At 37.6% G+C, this 18,977-nt stretch overlaps 2 long non-coding RNA genes across 6 annotated transcripts in view; one reads left to right on the top strand and one right to left on the bottom strand.

The window, feature by feature from the left end:
• The window catches only part of LOC103103925 (uncharacterized), a 60,008-nt gene extending 58,185 nt beyond the window's left edge, over positions 1–1,823 (top strand). Inside the window, exon 3 of the long non-coding RNA XR_459327.3 lies at positions 817–1,823. This is a non-coding gene — a long non-coding RNA (uncharacterized LOC103103925). The remainder of the gene's footprint in view (positions 1–816) is intronic.
• The window catches only part of LOC103105536 (uncharacterized), a 143,269-nt gene that overhangs the window by 119,918 nt on the left and 4,374 nt on the right, over positions 1–18,977 (bottom strand). For 2 of the 5 annotated variants that reach the window (XR_008917910.1, XR_008917904.1), the window contains exons 2-3: positions 12,748–12,858; positions 1,853–2,015 (exon numbers count right to left, since the gene is read on the bottom strand). This is a non-coding gene — a long non-coding RNA (uncharacterized LOC103105536). Of the gene's footprint in view, positions 1–1,852; positions 2,016–12,747; positions 12,859–16,148; positions 16,291–18,977 lie in introns of those variants that run through there. The other 3 variants (XR_008917911.1, XR_008917930.1, XR_008917920.1) reach the window with 3 other exon arrangements.

Below are 18,977 nucleotides of genomic sequence, written 5' to 3'. Positions count from 1 at the left end.
TAATGTAGAAAACATTTATCACCTTACAAAGGGGGAAAAAAGAACACAATTGACCCTGTGCTCCTTGAGCTGCACATATGTGCTATATGTGTTGGAGGAAGAAGGGGGTCTATGATTTCTTATCTGTAAAATGAGAGAACTGTATTAAATGATCTCTCAGATCATTTTCAGTCCCATATCCTTTGATCTTGCAAGCATTCAGAAGAAGATGTTAAAGAGGGATCTTGTAAAATCTTCATGTTGGGCTTTATGTTTATTTGGCACTTACTTTCCACCCTTCTGAAGCCCTTAGCTCCTGGATGTAATACATTCAGGTGACCTGAATTTTTCCATAGTGGCCAACGTCTGCACAGGCATAGCTTTGGAAAGACATAATATGGTCATTCAGACAAAATTTCATAGTCCCTAAATTTTCTGGTCTGCAACCTGACCTCCTTGGACTAACTCAAAACCTTGTAGTCATCTTCAATATACTCCTGATCTGGTCTCTATCAAATACAGATTTCAATGATTACAAAGTACTTGGAGGCAGAATAGAATGCAAGAGTTTCCCACAGACTACCAGAGCCTTACCATACAAATTTAACTTCTAGCAGTGAAAGAGATAATGCCCATATCCTTTCCTGGTTTCTCTGTAGTACATTGACTCCATATCTTATTCTCCATACTTCCCCCATCATCACCCTTATATTTTGACCCCTATTCATTTTTTGCCCAATTCTCATATTACATCTCTAGTGCACTTCTTACTTTATTCAAACAGCTAGCTTCTTGCAAGGTTAGATCCATAATATATCTCTCTTCTATTTTCTGTAGATCACCACAAAATTCTATCTGTAACCTTTACATCAGAGATGTCTATGGCATAAAAAGTTTAGGTTGCTTTGGGAGATGTCTGACGTGTCGTGACTCTAACTCAATTCAGAAACCAGAGGAAATGTTTCTTAGCCTGTGAGACAGGTACCAACTTTCACTTATGTCATTCTGACCATGATATATCAAAATAAAGTTTTGTTAAAAGAAAAGAATTAGTAGATGTCACACCTACTATAACAATTATTTGTACTACTTCCAAATAACAGAATCAAATAATGCTAGTGCCCTGAAAGACTTTTGTTTACTTAATAAATGTTCGTTTTATATAATTGAACTTTGTCACTAATTACTGAATGACTCACTTAAGAAAATAAGAATGAGAATTTCAATGATGGATGAAGGATATCAGAAAAAGGAAAGAAACATGGCATAGATGTATCAGAAAAAGGAAAGAAACATGGCATAGATGGCTCAGTGAATAGAGTGCCAAGCTGGGAATGAGACTGGCTTCAAATATGGCCTCAGATACTTCCTTGCTGTGTGACCCTGAGAAAATCGCTTGACACAAATTATCTAGTCCTTACTGCCCTTTTCCCTAGGAACCTATTGATTCTAAAGTAAGGCTTTGGTGTTTTTGTTTGTTTGTTTGTTTTTTAAAGAAGAAGAAACACACTACAGGGACTATTAAGGGCCAGTTTGGAGTCAGGATAACCTGAGTTCAAGAACTGTCTATGACCCATATAAGTTCTGCAATCATGGGTAACCTCTCAATGACTTAGGCAACTCTCCTAGAGTATAGATTACAACTGAGTTACTAATTAATGTCATTAGAGAGATTTTCCACACCAGGAATTCCCCAGTTTCCATATTGAGCACCCAGAGAACCTGGGTTCAAATGCCACTGGAATAGATAAAAGGATTATAGATGTTAAACTGGAAAGGATCAACTCCAGGCTATCTAATCTACCCTCTTCGTTTCCCAGAAAAGGAAACTGAAGCTCAGGGAAGTTAAATGATTTGCCCAAGGTCAAAGAAGTAGCGTAAAATGAAGAATTTTAATCTAATTCTTCTTAATATAAAGGGTGTTCTCAAAACCAAAGATCTGGGGGCATTCCATTAAATAGGTGTTCTTTCCACTGGATTATATCGTTGCATATTACCTGTGTGACTTTGGTCTCCTTGGACCTTGGTTTCCTCATCTGCAAAATAAGAGTATTTGGATTAGACCTCAGAGGTCCCTTTTAGCATTGAATCTATGATCCTATGATCTAGTCTGGAAACAAAAACAATTTTTAAAGCAAAATACAGAAGGGTCGAGGGCATCTGGGTGGCTCAGTAGATTGAGAACCAGGTCTAAAGACAGGAGATCCTAGGTTCAAATCTGGCCTCAAACACTTCCTAGCTGTATGACTCTGGGCAAGTCACTTGACCCCCATTGCCTATCCTTTACCACTCTTCTGCCTTGGAACCAAGATTGATTCCAAAATGGAAGGTAAGGGTTTAAAAAAAAGAAACAGAAGGGTCTAAATATTTTCATATGGCTTTTTTAATTCCTCTCCTGACTCCATTTTAAGACAGAAATCATTTACAGGAAATAAACAATAAGGGAGGAGGACCAGAAATTTTGTCAGCTTATATAATACCATATTTGCCTCCTTTTGTCAAGAATCCTCATGGGAGTCAAAGTTATCAGGAAAGAACCTTAAAAAATCTTGAAAGTAACACTTCATTCATAGTTATTGAAACAACAGGAAACTTGTTAATAATCTTTGTTCAAGAATCTTTGATGGTATCAAGAATGAATGGCAATATTTATTTTGAACATATCAGAGACTGGTGCCTCCCCTTTGGAAGCTTTTCTAAATCTTAGTCTAAAATGCTCAAAAGTGAATCCTAATAGGGACTACAAGCCAAGCTTCCTTGGCTTACAAAATAAAAGGAGCAGCTTCTTCCCAAGTTACCCTGTACAAAAGCAAAACTTGGCAGAATCAGCTAACAAAGGGCTTTTGATGCTGTTCCCCAAGACAGACCAAACAAGTTCCAAGGTTATTTCTACTGCTGTTGCTGCTAAGTACCAACAGCCACCTGGGCACTGAATTAACCAGAAAGCCATATCTGATTCTCACCTTGTGGATTTAACCAATAATCAATTTAGCAAATAATAAATAGGTAAAATAATAGATAAAAATCCAAGATGAAAGATATTTTAGTCACATTTGTTATTACTATTTTTGTAGCATTCTATTTCTTGAGAGAAATTTCCACCTGTAAGGAAGCAATTATGAAATCCTTTTCACTGAAGAATGTCTAATGGTGCCACCCTAACCAGGTATGGTTCCCAGTGTCTGGCAAAACACTTGGTATAAAGTAGGTACCCATAAATGTTTGTAGATTGGTTGATTGATACAGGGAGAGGTTCTGATTTCCAGCTTTGCTCTTATTGAAGAATCCATGTTTTTTCACTTTCTTCTTCTTTATCCTTTCTCCTCCTTGCCTATGTTCCTTAGAGTATCATGCAGCAGCTTTTACTGATACACCTAGTTATTCAACATGCCCCCTCCAGTCTACTCACTAACTTCAGAAATCATTTTATATTTATTTTGTATGTATTTTGTACTTGCTGTGTACCTGTTGCTTCCAAGTGGAAAGTAAGCACTTCAAGGTGCTTATTAAGTAGTTGCTTAATAAGTGCTATTTAAATAGAATCAACCTGTTCCATACTGCTTTCAACACAAGCTGACTTAGTAATTCAATGTAAAGCATTGATTGTAAACAAGTAGTGTATCTCCCAGCAGTCCATCTCAATGGAAGAGCTGGTAGGAGACAGGGCAAAAGTTCTTTCCCTTTGCTATAAGGCATTGATGAATGAGGACTTTATGCCTAACGTCATTAATGAAGATCTGTGATTACCTAATGGGCCCTATACAGTGGAGGTCACAACTACACAGGAAAGCCTTTGGTCCCAGGTGTCTGGAGAGGCAAATACTGTCTTCCATACACATTGGCAACTACATGCAACACGAATTACCCTCTCTGCTCACTTCCAGGCGGGCCTTATACAGCAAAATGTTGTCAAAGGCAACTTGGGCAAACTGTGCCTGTAAATGCCTAATCCAAACAGCATGTCTGCTGTGCTCAGCGTGACTCATGTGCAGTGATGTGTGAGGCAGAGAGGACCGAGATTAGGATCTGGCCCGACCGCCAGCCTGCCGGGTACTTCCTTTGATCAGCTCTGATGGTTTTAATTCAGCAGAAGCGGCTTCCTGCCAGCAGCCTACACCTCCTTGTCAAGGCTGGAGCCATTTCTACATCGACCTACTTGTTAAGAGTCAAGCATGTGCTGATGGCATCAGGACTGACATCCTCGGCTCTAAGCCATCCAAGGGCTGAGGAGACAGATTCTCTTGCTCAGGCTCCTGCTGGTGATGTCAGTAACTCACACCTCGGCCAATACCAGCCAGCCAGTGGCATGTAAGTGGTCTGGACTATGATGATGATGTCTGCTTTGGTTACAATCAAATATGTAAAAGGAAAAACAACTCTTACTCTAGAGAAATTTCTTCATAAGTTAGGACATCTCAAAAAAAAAGGGTCTTTCATAATATAAGGCACATGATAGACATTCCGTGACCATTAATTTGAATGACTAAATGAATGAATAAGAATGTATTAAGCATTTGCTATGTGCCAAACACTCTACTAAAGGCTGGGAATACAAATGCAAAAAGCAAAACATAACCAGACTCCAGAGCATGTACTTGGGCAAACATAGTCCCAGGAGACAATATGGATTTCTCTTACTTGAAAAGGAAGAGGTATAAACTCTGAGCTGATAGTTCTTTAAATGAGGCTTTAGCAGACAGTCCCTCCCTTCGAGGATCTTATATTTTAAGGGGGAAACAATGCACATAGGGAAGTGGTGGCCAATGAGGGACATTTCTGTCCAGAAATGTACAGGGATGATATGTAGGCACATAGGAATATAGATTGAGATGCCTTTTTTATAAGGTGGTTAGGTGAGAGTGGATAGATAGAGTGCAGGACTTGGAGACTTGGAGCCTCAAGATCCAAGTTCAAATCTTACCCAAGTTATATATTGCCACTTTACCTCTCTATCTATAAAATGGGGATAAAAATAGCATCCACTTCACAGGGTTGTAATAAGAATCAAATGAGTTTTCATAGTTAAGTGTTCTACAAACTTTAGGGTACTGTGCTAGCTAGTAGTAGTAGTAGCAGCAGCAGCAGCATTAATATTATTGTTATTAATATAACAATGGCAAAGTTTATTTGATTTTAGTTCTAGACCTGGAGGAAGGGGTAAGCTGGTAAGGATACATATGTGGTGGCAAGAACAGCTACTGAGTCTGTCAAGATTCTCAAAGTAAGTTTCAAATTTGTTTTGTTCAAAAAAGAATACTAAAAATAATTAATTTTTTAAAAGGAATGTACTAAGGTTTGAGTTGGCTTCTAAGGGTCATGCCATGAAAGAAGTCAAAGTTGTCATTCCTAGTTGTGGTAATTTTGAGCTTATTCCTGAGAGGAAGGTGGGAGAAGAAGTAGCTTGCCTTAATCCCAACTTCCATTTTCCATTTAGCCATGAGCGCATGGCATCTAAAGCATATGCTCTACCAAGGCAAGACTGGGGATTATGTTTGTTCTTTTCTGACTTTAGATAAATTAATAACTGAGGTCCATGTGTCCAGGCTTAGAGGCAATCTTGTGAATTTGATTAATCTGAAGGTCCTGGGTGGAAAATGAATGGTGATAGGAGAAAGATCCCCAGTAACTCCTCCAGCACTCATGGCAAGGACAACTTGACAACAGTTCTCCCACAGGAGAACTGTCTGGCAACTTTATGAACAGGCATATACACAGTGTAGAACTAAGGTGAAATGTAAAATGCTTAATCAGTAGTCTTGTAAACTGTTTTATGATCTTTTTAGATTTATAATCTCCAAGCAGATTATAAATTATATTAAATTGCTAAATATTTTAACTTATTCTGTTAATACTGGTTGTGAATATTTTTGTTAAGCACTTCTTTGGGAATAAATGAATTATGTGACCTTCATCTGATTCATTTTGTACAATACCTTTTTAATCTTTTTCTTTTTTGTAGAAACCCTAAACAGGAACCATAATCTAAATAAACTAAATGGACCCCAGAGACAGCTAGTTTGCTCAGTGGATAGGTCTAGATATAGGAGGTCCTGGGTTCAAATCTGGATGCAAAAACTTCCTAGATGTGACTTAAGTCACTTAACCCCAATTGTCTAGCCCTTACTGCTCCTCTGCCTTGGAACCAATTCTTAGTATAAATTCCAAGACAGAAGTTATGGACTTAAAAAAATGCCTCCCTAGGGCACTGAGATTGGAATTTATGGAGCCAAAGAGAATGAGAACAAGGAGACAACTCTTCCCATTGCAGGCTAGACTCCCCACTATTAAAAATGGTCCAAACCATATACAAAACTAGGCATTGATGTGGTACCCTTGGCCTTGTAGCCTCAACAGTGGTTCCTCTAAATTCTAGAGGAGACTTTCTTCTGGCAATTTTTACTATGTGGAAATGTGCTTGACTTTCAAATTTTCTAATATTTTCATTTGGCCATTGGCCAACTAGAACACCTAAAAGCAGAGTTTTAACTATTTAAGATTTAGAGTAGTCATAGGCTCAGCCCCTTGTGGCAGACGGAACCCTTTATGATGTAAAATGAGGACCATCTGCCATGTCCTCAGCCCACTGTAAGAATTTAAGATTTAGGTTTTATGCTAATGTGAGAATCTATAGTAATATTGTGGTCGTTGATTTAAAGATATAACTAAAGTCAAAATGATCTTTAGTAGCTTTATTTACAAAGAGGTGGAAAGAGTGAAAGTGGGAAAATATAAGAAGGTAGAGAATTATCTAGTCTATCACCCTAAATGCTGCTGTAGTGTGGAGCTCAGCCCTGGCAGGGCTTCACCATGTCCCTTGTCCCCATGTAGATTTTCCAGTAATCCTCAGCCATAAATCCAGTGGTTTCTTCAGCAAGGATTCTACAACATAGCCTCCTCTAGGAAAGGAAAGCCTCTTTGGAACCAATCTTTCCAAAAGCCAGGAAAAGAAGGCCAGCTACTCACTCACCAAGGTAAAGTCCTCCAACACTGAAGTCCAAAGGAGAAGATCCAGAAGCAGTCCTCCAAGAAGTGGTACAAGAGCCAAAGTCCCAGCCTGAAGTGAAACCAAAGTCCAAAGTCCCTTGGACCAGAAGTTCAGGACTTTTTAATAGTCCTTTTTCCACATCACTTCCAGCCCCTTCCTCCACTTTATGGGGAACCAATCGCAATCTTTCAATTTGTCTAGCACTACCCAGAGGCAGGGTCATGGTCTCTGGAGTTGTCATTCACTTTAGCAAGTGACTTGTGAATACTCTTACTTAGTGTTAAGTAGGGGTGCTTAAGTTTTTGATAGATTAACTTAAAAATTGCTGATTAACAAAGAAAGTTTGATTCACTCTTCACACCACAAATATGCCATTCTCTCTACCTCCCTTCTTATAATGGTGCTTCACATTCCCAACTTTTGAATCATTCTTTGAGCACCTTCTGGAGACAGGTACACTCAACTGAATTTCAGAAATGCATTATCTAAATGGGATCTTGGACATTAGTTAACATGTTACCAGGAATTTGTCTGACTGAAACATATTACAACCCATTGCCACTTAGGAGAGAGCAAGACTAAGAACGAATAGGATATAGAAAAGATAATTTTCAAAGTACTTAGATCATAGGGCTATGCTAAGCCTGGTGAAGATTACTGTGCAGCCAGAAGTGGGTAACTGGAGGAAGGATAGATCTCTAGCCAGTTCAAAATTTTTTACCACAGGAAGATATTGCTGTCCCTCACAAAATCATTGGGCCCTTCTCAGGAAGCTCAGCAGCTACTGTTACTCCTTCCTTTCAGAGAAAAGATTAACAGAGGCATATATTCTGTTGTTACCAAGAGGTCTACTCCAAGCTATCAAGACTTGGTTCAAAGTCCACTTGTTCTACAGAACCTTTCCTGGCAACTCCATCCATAATTGACCTCCCTTTTCTCTCAACTTCTATAGTGCTTAAAGTTGGTACTACACAATTTAGCATTAAAGATCATAAGATATTGGAGTTAGAAGGGACCTTAGAGACCATCTAGCCCAACCTCACATTTTATAGATGAGGCCATTGAGATAAAGAAGTTAAATGATTATCCTAAGGCCAAACAGTTGACCAAGCTAGGACTAAAATCTGTCTTGCTTCTGAATGAATGAATGAAATATTTCTCAAGTGTTTGCTAGGTGCAAAGCACTATGCTAAGTGCTAAGGACAGAAACAGGAGTAAGATGGTCTCTTTCAAAGAGCTCACATTCTAATGGGGGATGATCACATATATGGAAAGTTTCAGCAGCAAGTCAAATAGAACAGTTCTGTGATCCTTAGGGTACCTCCATAAAGCAGGTAATGCCTCTTTAATATCATTTCCACTGATATAATCATATTAGTTTCTAATGTTGAACTATTTGATAATACCAAGGACTTTGGTTATGAGATCTTTCTATTTTGGGTCTCCAGTAGCTGTGGCTATAGCACCTGCAAAAGCAGTTGCATCTTCCCAAGATGAGTCAGTTCAGTTGAGGGCACTAGACAGGAAGTTTTGCATTCTAATGGCTCTTGAGTCCTGGGACATCTCCATCAGTCAGAGTAGAGATTGTGATCAAGGTAGTAGTGACGATTTGACTTGCCTGGCACATGCTGCATCCTGTCTTTCTCCCAGGGTGCCTTTTTTCTTCAATTCAACTGACTTGCCTACCCTGTGAATAGCCGTTGGACTCATCTAGAACCAGGACCATTGGTCTAAGTGCTCTTTCTACTTTACTTAGTTTTAATGGGGTTATATATACAGAGCTATTTCTTAAGCGCTTGTATATTGTTCTATAATGATTTCAGAAATATTTGTTTTATATTTCCAATTAGACATTAAAGTAACTGGGATCTAGACTCAAATTCCAGTTTAAGTTCTGCCATGAATTGTGTGAGCCTGAGCAAAAATCACTTAACTTGGTTCTTGGTTTCTTCAGGTATAAAACAAAGAGGTTGGACTTGACAATCTTTAAACCTATAGCACAGTGCCCTTTGACTCAGCAAAATCACTTCTAGGTATGTATTCCAAAGAGATTAAAGATATGGGGAAAGAACCTACCAGTACAAAAAAGATTGATAGCAGCTCTTTTTTGTGGCGGTAAAGAATTGGAAAGTGTAGGGATATCCATCAGGTGGGGAATGGCTAAACAAGTTATGATATAATCTAGTATTGGAATACTATCATGCCATAAAAGATAACAAGATGAAATTAGAAAGACATAAGAAGTGAGGAAAACTAGGAGAATATTGTATACAGTACACAGTAACAATAACAATGTATGATGCTCAACTATAAATGATTTAACTTCTAATAACAAAGCAAGGATCCAGAACAACTTCAAGGGACTCATGACAAAAAAGTTTATCTACCACAGATGGAGCCCAAATACAAATTGCAACATACCATTCTTCACTTTATTTCCTCCATGAATTTTTTTTTGGGGTGTAAGCAATATGTGTCTTGTTTCACAACAGACAAACTTAGAAATGTAAATTCTATGATGATAAATGTATAACCTATATCATATTGCCTGCTTTCTTGGGGAGGGGAGGAGAGTAGAAGGGCAAGAGAGAGCATAGATTGCAAAATATTAGAAAATTAATATTAAAAATTGTTATCAACAACAACAACCAAAAAAAGTGTAGCATTGCAAATGGAATGCTGGACTTGGGGTCATAGGTGACCTTAGTTCAAATCTGGCCTCTGACCCTTCTGTGTGACTATATATATAATGAACCTCTGACTCAATTTTCTCATTGACAAAATGAGGATAGTAATACTTGTAGTACTTATTGGCCTGTTGTGAGGCTCAAATAAGACAATGTAAAGTAACAACAATACAACAGTTGTTACTGTGTACAGTGTTCTCCTGTTTCTGCTCACTTCACTTCATGTGTATTTCCAAGGTTTTTTTTGTAAATTTTAAAACATTATCTACATTGGTTATTATTATTATTGTTGTTCCTTCCATCTCTAACATTTGATATTCCTACAATCACACATGAGGACAGAGAGCCATCTGTTTTGCTGATTGATTGATTGATTCTGTGCTTCCATTAACCCAAATATAGGGCTGAGCTTAAGATAGGAACTAGATAAACAATTGATTTAAATAACATATAACTAGTTCTAGGCATGGACCTCATTTCCAGAAAAAAATATAGGTTATATTTCACAGGCATATTCTCTAAGGTCAGAAACGGGGGCTGGCAAGGATCAAGCTAGAACACTGTTAGTATCCTTAAATCTGTAGCTACCATCTTAAACAAAAATATAAAAGCAGCTATAGAAATCTTTAGTTGCCAGTAGCTATTAGAGTTTGATATTAGAGCTGTATTTATGAGTGATTTATATCCCAAGACTGTCTTTAAGTCCAAGTTTAACTGTCTAATGCTATTCAGAGTAAAACCCCTCCATGCTGTCTGAGGGTGGACAGAGGCAGGGTTCTCTGATTTTTATTTTTCTGGTTTAGCTTGGGCTGTCCAGCTTGATTTTAATATGTACACTCTGCAGCAACTATTCTGGCTCAGCGACTATGCTACGGTTATTTCAGTCCTGAGACAGGGGAGTGAGAAACTAGTCCTTTGACTACCAGCAACAGAAGTCAGAGACAAATACTTTTGTTCTATTTGCTAGCCTTCCCAAGGAGAAAATTTAGTAATGGAACTCCAGAGGGGGGGAAAAAAAAGATGTGGCAAATACAAATAAAAGGACCCTAGTAGAGTGTGAAGAGAAGTTGGGGCAATGGTAACAGACGGGAAATAAATTGCCTGCTTAAATCTGATGTCCTGCATCATTCTAAGGAGAGGAGTCAAAGGCTTTTAGGTGCCCCAACATGATTAAGGAAGCCTTCCTGCTGCCTACGCCCATTAGCCCACAGGCTGATAGTCTACTGCAAATCCAATGCTCCACCTTGGGAAGCTGCCCAATTTTCTGTGGAGACACTCTTTCCCTAATGGATCTAATGGATGGCTCTTCTCCCAAGGTGGGACAATAAGTGCTCCTACAAGGAGTTTAAAAATTCAATTAAACAAACAAATTCAGAAAATCTATCCTCATGTTTCTTCTGGGGTTAATAACCAATAATTTGGGCATATAGAGGGTATTATAGTCAAAAGATCAGTAATCCAGAGATGGTATTTGAAGCCTATTAGCAGGCAAAGGAAAAGAAGAGGTAGGAAGAAGTTCAAAGTGATGAATAGTAGGATTTAGAGAACAGCTAAAACAGTTACTGTGGGCACTGAAGTAGACATAAATCTGTCAGTTGCTAATCAAAGATAGTTGAACAAAGTCACATGTTATCACAAAAAAAGGCAAGAAGTCCGTCTATAAGTAAGTAGTCTAATTCAGGGTCCCTTGAAACCAAGCTCCTGGTTCAGTGAATAGGCATTCTTTGAGTTATCTGAGAGATTAGATTTTCTAGGAATAATTTAAGAACTGCTTTAAAGAAAATATAAAGAAAAAGGATCTGAAGAGGTAGAGAGGAAATCCTGACCTGTGTCAGGAAATTAGAGAATGGAAAAATATGAAATTGAAAATGAAAGGAAGAGAAAAGACCATTGAACCCTGGCTCTTTCTATAAATGCTTTGAGGAAGGAGTTTTTTTTATACTCTAAGGAATTAAGCTATGGATTCTTGGGAGTCCTTAGAAGAGAGGTGATCCTGTAATGATCAGAAGAAGAAGAGAACACATGGTAGTTGATTAGTGGTGTCAATGAGGTAATTTGTCATCTGGACATAAGCATCAGAGGTCTGTTGTCCTCCCAGGGCATCAATCCAGGACATAATTGAGAGCCTTCTCAGACTTGACAGGCCTGACAGCCACTGCCCACACTACTGCTGATTCATGTTGGGACAAATCATCCTGCCAAGAGGAACCTAGAAAGCATGTCAGGGATTAGGAAGTTCCATGCAAGAAGCTGCAGACCTTGGTGGAGATTTAAACCCAGTTGCCAACTGAAATTAGGTGCAGAACAAAAAAGGTAGATTTGGGAAATGAACATATGCTTAAAAATTGTGTTTGAAAATGGATTGGGTTTCTAGACCACAGCTTAAAATACACCAATAATAAATCTTGGCCAGGAAGAAAATATACATAAAGAAGACAAGTAATGAACTCATGTAGGAAATACAAAACTGATCAAAAGATCTTTAAACTAAAAGGTAAAAGGAGGGAGAAAGCTGTGTAAGTAAATACACAGATATATGTATATTTACAAATATATAATAAATCTAATATAGCAGATAATAGAAATAATAGAAGGAAACCATAATCATTGATAGAAATAACCATTGACAGGAGTCAATATCCAAGAAGAGAGGCATCAATAAAATCCATGATTTCAAAGTATAGCTGGGTAGTATAGTGGATAGAGCACTGAGCCTGAAATCAGGAAGACTTCAGTTCTAACCTGGTCTCAGACACTTATTAGTTATGTGTCTCTGAGCAAAATACTTAACATATGTTTAACTCAGTTTCCTGATTTGTAAAATGGGGATAATAATAACATCTGCAATTGCTCAAAATAGGGTTGATGTGAGGATCAAAGGAAGCATTACTTTTATAAACCCCTTAGCATACATAGTGCCTTACACATAGTAAGTACTCTTTAAATATTAGCTATTATTATTCTCAAATACACTAAATATAGGTAATAAATAAAGTGAATCAGGATCTTAATGCAAGGAAGCAAATTCAACTTCATATTAATTGCTATGATTTGATGGAACACTACTCAGCACTAGACTATGATTATGGAATATACCTTTTTTTTTTTCATTTTGGTCTGGACTTGTGGTGCAGGGAAATAGCAGTGTGGAAATTCCATCCATCCACACAGACAGGTATTTCATAGAATTGAAAGATGTCTGGAGTCCTGAAAGATAAAGTGACTAGTGTGTGTTTCAAGAAGGATTTCAATTAAAGTCTTTCTGACATGAAGACCATATTCCCATCCCCTTTGAAAAACCACCTTAAAAATGTCTTAGAAGAAACAAAGTAAACATAAAGAGAAATGAAGTTGTATATTAAGAATTTATTTTTTCATGAAGAAATTCAGAAATTGGATGAAATATGGTTCAGAGCTTCTGAGTAATGATATGCTGAATGAAAAAAGTAAGACAGTGGCATACTATATAGTGGAAATATATTCTATGGACTGTTTGTATTTATATAGATAGATGAGGAATCAGATCACAAATTCGACACTGAGGCATGATGTGGTAGTCATGGGAAATTTCAACTGCTTGGACATTTGATTGGAATGGAAATGGGATATTTTTCATTTTTGTTTTAAATATCACCCTTTCATCATGTCTTGCACATAAGACAATCACTGAATTTGTCCTGAACTGACATCAGCTGGAACTCTCTCTGTTAAAAACAGGGCAGCGGATAGATTCTTGATTTGTCTTAAGGATAACTTCATTATTAAAAAGGTGAAAGAAGCCATGAGGGGGAACTGCTATTCTGGACCTAATTCCAGTCAAAAAGGAGCACCTGGCTACAGATGTAGAAATGATGTAAACTTGAGGAGGAAGTAGGGTGAGTAGAGAATGACTATCATATCTTAAAATGACAGAAGAAGAGTAAAGCTAGGCATGGTCTGCAATCTCAGGGTGCTTTCAGAGTAGAAAAAAAAATCCAGATGAGGAAGGCGAGAGTCTTACAATAGCCTGCCTTGTAATAGGCCACATCTGAAGTACTGTGTTCAGTTCTGAGTATTAGATAGTTCTCCACTGTCAAGAGAAACAGGTAGCTTAGGCTCTCTGAAGAATTAAATAATTTTCCTTTGGCACTTCTCCCTCATCCTCCACTTCTCTTTCATTGATCTTTTCTCTTTCAATATTCCATTCTCCTGACCTAGGCACTTGCTTCCCTATACAAAACAGAAAAGGTTGTATCTTAAAAACTGTGAAATCATACTTTAGTCTCATAGTTATACCTCTAATCAAGCAGAAAGTGGCAAGTGTACATGAAGCACCTATTATGAGTTGTACACAATGTTGGTTCTTGGGGATTTAAGGACAAAAACAAAGGCCTAATTTTTCCAAAATCCTAGACAAAAAAAGGGGCAAGAGTGACACAAGCCTCTTTGCTGTTGTACTTTCTGGCTTCCTTCAAGTCCTAGCTAAAACCCCATCTTCTTCAAGAAGTCTTTCCCAATTCCTCTTAATTCTAGTATCTCCCTTCTGTTGATTATCTCCTCCCAAATAAAGCTTGTTTGTACGTGGTTCTTTGCATTTTGTCTTCCCCAATAATTTGTGAACTCTTGGAAGGCAGGAGCTGACTTTTACCTTCCTTTGTAGTCCTAGTGCTTAGCACAGTACCTGGCATGTGGCAGGCTCTTAATAAATGCCTATGGCCTGGCTGAGTGACTTATTATTCTTGGTGTTTTAAGCATCACCCTCATAAAAAAGAATAAGAGTAGTTAGTTAAGAGGTCACTATCCTGTATTAAATTTTTCTACTAATGTGTATTTTGGGAACCTTTTGTGTTAAGTATTTCTCCTAGAGTGGGGGAAATAAACAGATCTCACATGCCTGATTTGTATTGTACATTTATTATCTTTCTACTCCCCACTTTGAGAGGTATTAAAACCTAGGCTTTAAGTAATATTTTCCTGGAGCACTGGGGTGGTCACAACAGCTCAAAGACTTTTAGAAGAGGAGACTAGCACTTCTTTTACGAGGTCAGGCTACTCCAGGGCTGAACTTGGTAGGGTTCACATGTACAGATTTAGAATACAGGTACCCCTCAACAGAAAGCCTCCCCTGGACTCAGAGGCAGTACTGCTCAGGCAGTCAGACAGGCAGTAAGCATTTGGGTGCTATGCACCAGGCATTGTATTAAGTGCTAAGGATACATGAAGGCAAAAGATAGTTTCTAGTCTAGGAGCTCACAATCTAACAAGGTAGACAACATGCAAACAACCATGTAAAAGCAAGGCAAATATAAATATAATAAAATGGAGATAATAGAGAGATAGCATTAGGAGAAAGTCGTCTCATAGACAATGGGATTTTAGCTGGGACTTAAATGGATCCAGGAGGCAAAGAAAGAGGGAGAATATTTCAGGCATGATGAATAGCCAGTGAAAATACTAGCAACATGGAGATGGATGGGGAATAGCAAAGAGGTTGGTGGTAAGACCATTCCAATTAAAATGCAAAAACTCTTCCCTATGCCTAGAATACATTCACTCTTCACAGTTTTAAGAATCCTTGAATCAATGTAAAGTTCAATTAAAGTGTTATCCCTCCCCAAATGATAGTTTCCACTTAAAATTATTTTGTGTGTATGTATACATAAATATGAATATACACAAACATTATTTGTTCTACAACCCCCAGCCACAGATGAACTGAAATTCACTGAAGATATGAAAGAAATATTTTACACTTGCCTTTGTATCCCCAGTATCTCCTACAGTACCTGGAATATAGTAGGTGCTTAATAAATGCTACTCCATTGTTTGATTTACTGAAAGGCTTTTTGCCATTAAAAGTCTTTTAAATTCTATGGAACATAGAACAGATAAGTTGGGCTTTGCATTTTGAATTCATTTAAGAGATCATATGTAAAATAGGGAAAACTAAAAATTTAGCAAATTCACAATTATTCAGTGTTAATAAATGTGATTTTCATGCTTTCTTGCAATGATAGCACACTAATCAAGCAACAAAACATGAAACTCAAATGATTATTTTGAATTACAACAAAATTCCCTTTAATCTATATATATATATGTTTAAACCCTGCATATTGGCTCCAAGGCAGAAGAGTGGTAAGGGCTAGGCAAAGGGGGTTAAGTGACTTGCCCAAGGTCAAACAGCTGGGAAGTGTCTGAGGCCAGATTTGAACCTATGACCTCCCATCTCTAGGCCTGGCTCTCAATCTACTGAGCTACCCAGCTGCCCCTAATCTATATTTCTACAGTGATTAGTTTTCTACTGTCTTATAATAGTGAAAATAATTTATATAACCATTTTATTTCTATATTTAATCAAGTACACGGTTTAACTTGCAATATAAGCTATACAACAGTGTTTTTTTGTAGATTTCCTTGGTGTTTCTATAGTTTTGGAAGACACATGACATGTATTTTTGCCTAGGACTCAAATAATTGAAAAACTGGCTTGGTTGTATTCACTTTTAGAAACCTACCCTTAGTCACATAAGATAGTGGTGATAATATAATTCATATGGCACAGGACATGCCACAGTACAGTCTGTGGTACAAAAACTCCTTAGAGGCACTGGTCCATGGCTCAAACCACGCATAATAGATATCTTGAGGTAGCCAACTCTGAAATCCAAGGAAAGCCCATTAATCGAGGAGACCTTAGGCTTCAGTGTATATCTAAAGTCTCTGTGACACACATTTCAATTAATCATTTGCAGAATTTCATCTATTTAGATTTATATAAATTCAGGGGATGGAAATTTGACCCACTAAGGACATTTAATCCAGAAGGGCAGATATTAAAACACTGAAAAGTCCATGATTTAGGTCTGATAGCAAAAGTACAAATATAACATCAGCTTAGTAAAAGAGAAATACTTTCAGAAGCCTTAGTTCCAGACTGCGCATTGTTTCTGTGTGCCATGCTGGCTCACTGAGCAAACTTACATTATAGGCCAACAGACATCCTTAAAATAAACAAACATGTTTGCCTTGTGCCAGCTTACAGAATAGTGGGTATCCAATTGGGTATGCAGAACTCATGCAAATGATTTTTTCTCTTCCTGTCTCCTGCAGTATGAGTCTTTCATAGTTGATCAGCCAAATAATATATGTAAAATTGTCAGTCTCATAAACTCCCTTTATTTATGCCAGTGAGAGAATTCTTTCACACAATCTATCCACTAAAAGAATAAGAAATATCTATTATAGGCCTAAAATCCATTCCTGAATATAAACTGAAAAGGCACACATATATCTTTTCATTTGGAAGACCTTTCCCCCTCTTTAGAAAGCCAAAATCTGGTAAAATTTGTATATGGTTAGTGAAGGGAAAAATGATAATATGTGAAGGGCATTCTGGAATGGCAGAAATGATCATATTTTAATAATTTAGATTGTGGTAGAAAAACTAATTCTACATTTAATATTCAGAATTTATTTTTTCTCATGAACTCATTTCAAAAGCTGGGTCATGATGTTGTTGTAGAGGAAAAGGCACTTAAGACTTGTTTTTTTGCTGATCCTGATGCTTAAGTTTTTGGCTTAGGGAGTAGTATCCTGCCCTTTTCCCGCTGAGACTTGTTAAAAGTAGGTCTTGTCAGTGCAAACAACCAGCTACACACTGGGCTTCAAATGTGATTCTAAGTTAGCTGCATTGTAATGAAGTGGAAGAGAAAAAGAGGCAGCCCTAGGGGACTCCCATGGTAGAAACAGGAAATCCTGCCCTGTCAGGAAATCCTTTGGGCCCCTCTCACCTTTAACTTCCCTACAACTCATACCACTCATATAGACAAATTGCTCTATACCTTTCGTGCTTGAGAGGATGTTTACTTAACTTCATAGTTTTAACCAAGCAGCTACCCGATTGTCCATATTGAAAGGACTTTGTCCTCTGACATGCTTTTCTTGTCCACAGTATGATAAGATGGGCTTCTGTTTTATAGTCAATGCTCCTTAAAAGTAAAGCCCTAAGAGCTAACAGTTACAGGAATGTCTTTCAAATTTTCTCCTTCCATCTAGCTTTAATGAGTAAAATAAATCATTCCCTGGAGAGGTATTGAAGGGAAAATCTTTTGTGAAGAAATGTGCCCAGAGAACTAGGACAACTTCTGCCACTGATCCTCAAAGTCCCTTCCTTTAAAGTTTTTCCTTCCTTTTTACAGTTACCACATTTCAACTGATCCCTGAAGGAATTTGACTTTCTCCACTGTTTTCAGGTCAATGGACATAAGCAAACCTTAGAGGTGCTTTTCTTAATCTGGGATCCATAGATGCCCAAGAGATCTGTATTTCAGGGGGGTTTCTGAAATTGGATGGGAAAAATTATACCTATATTTCAATATAATTGTTTGACTATAATTTTACTCTAAGCATTATTCTAAAAAGGGGTTCATGGGTTTCACCAGATTGCCAAAGGAGTCCATGATACAAAAAGGTTTAAGAACCCTTTCCCTGGGGATATTTTACTACCTTTAATTCAAGGCAAATAACCTTACTGCAAAATAGTAAAACACAATTCTGCAAAATAATTAAGTTATTCAGTGGCATATTTACTAGCCATAGTTGGGGCTAGTTTTTCTCTTGAGATGTAGTGTGATATAATAAAGAAATCCCTAGACTTGGAGTCAATCTACAATCATGTATTCAGCACCTACTATGTGCCATTCACTACACCAAGCACACTAAAGATTTTTTTTAAAGGCATAAATAGGGACCATGTCTTCAAGGAATTCATTCTAATTTGAGATAACATGTAAACAACAATGTATATATAAGACATATACAGAGTAGATGAGGGCCTGGTTTTAAGTCCTGGCTATAATGCTTATTAGCTATGTGACCATGAATAAGTCACAACCCTTCAGGTTTTGCTCTCTAAAATAGAGTTGTACTACCTATTTCATGGGCTTGTTTTGTAAACAGCTCTTTGTAAACTATAAATATACCTGATAATGTGGAAGGCTGGATCCCTTCCCTACCACTGCCCCAACTCTATCCCAAGTACACTCCAAAAAGGAGATGAAACTTGTGAATTATATCTATGGAGTATTTGAAAGCTCTTCACAGATGAGTCTCAAATATAACCAGAGAATGGTACTCTTCCAAGTTCATGAGGCAAAGCTAAAACCAGAAGAAGTCACATATTTCTTGGCTTGTTCAATTATTTTTACATACAAAATATTTGATGATTATGCCTAGCAATTTTGCTGTGTAGTATTCTAAGGCAGTGAGAAGCATTACATATGAGTAACTGAAGTTCTTCCACAAGAATGCCTGCTTACTCTTAGGTATTAGATGGCCTGCTATCT

This window comes from Monodelphis domestica, chromosome 1 (genome assembly GCF_027887165.1).
Source record: "Monodelphis domestica isolate mMonDom1 chromosome 1, mMonDom1.pri, whole genome shotgun sequence".
Lineage (NCBI taxonomy): Eukaryota > Metazoa > Chordata > Mammalia > Didelphimorphia > Didelphidae > Monodelphis > Monodelphis domestica.
This window is presented reverse-complemented; position numbering and strand designations above follow the sequence as displayed.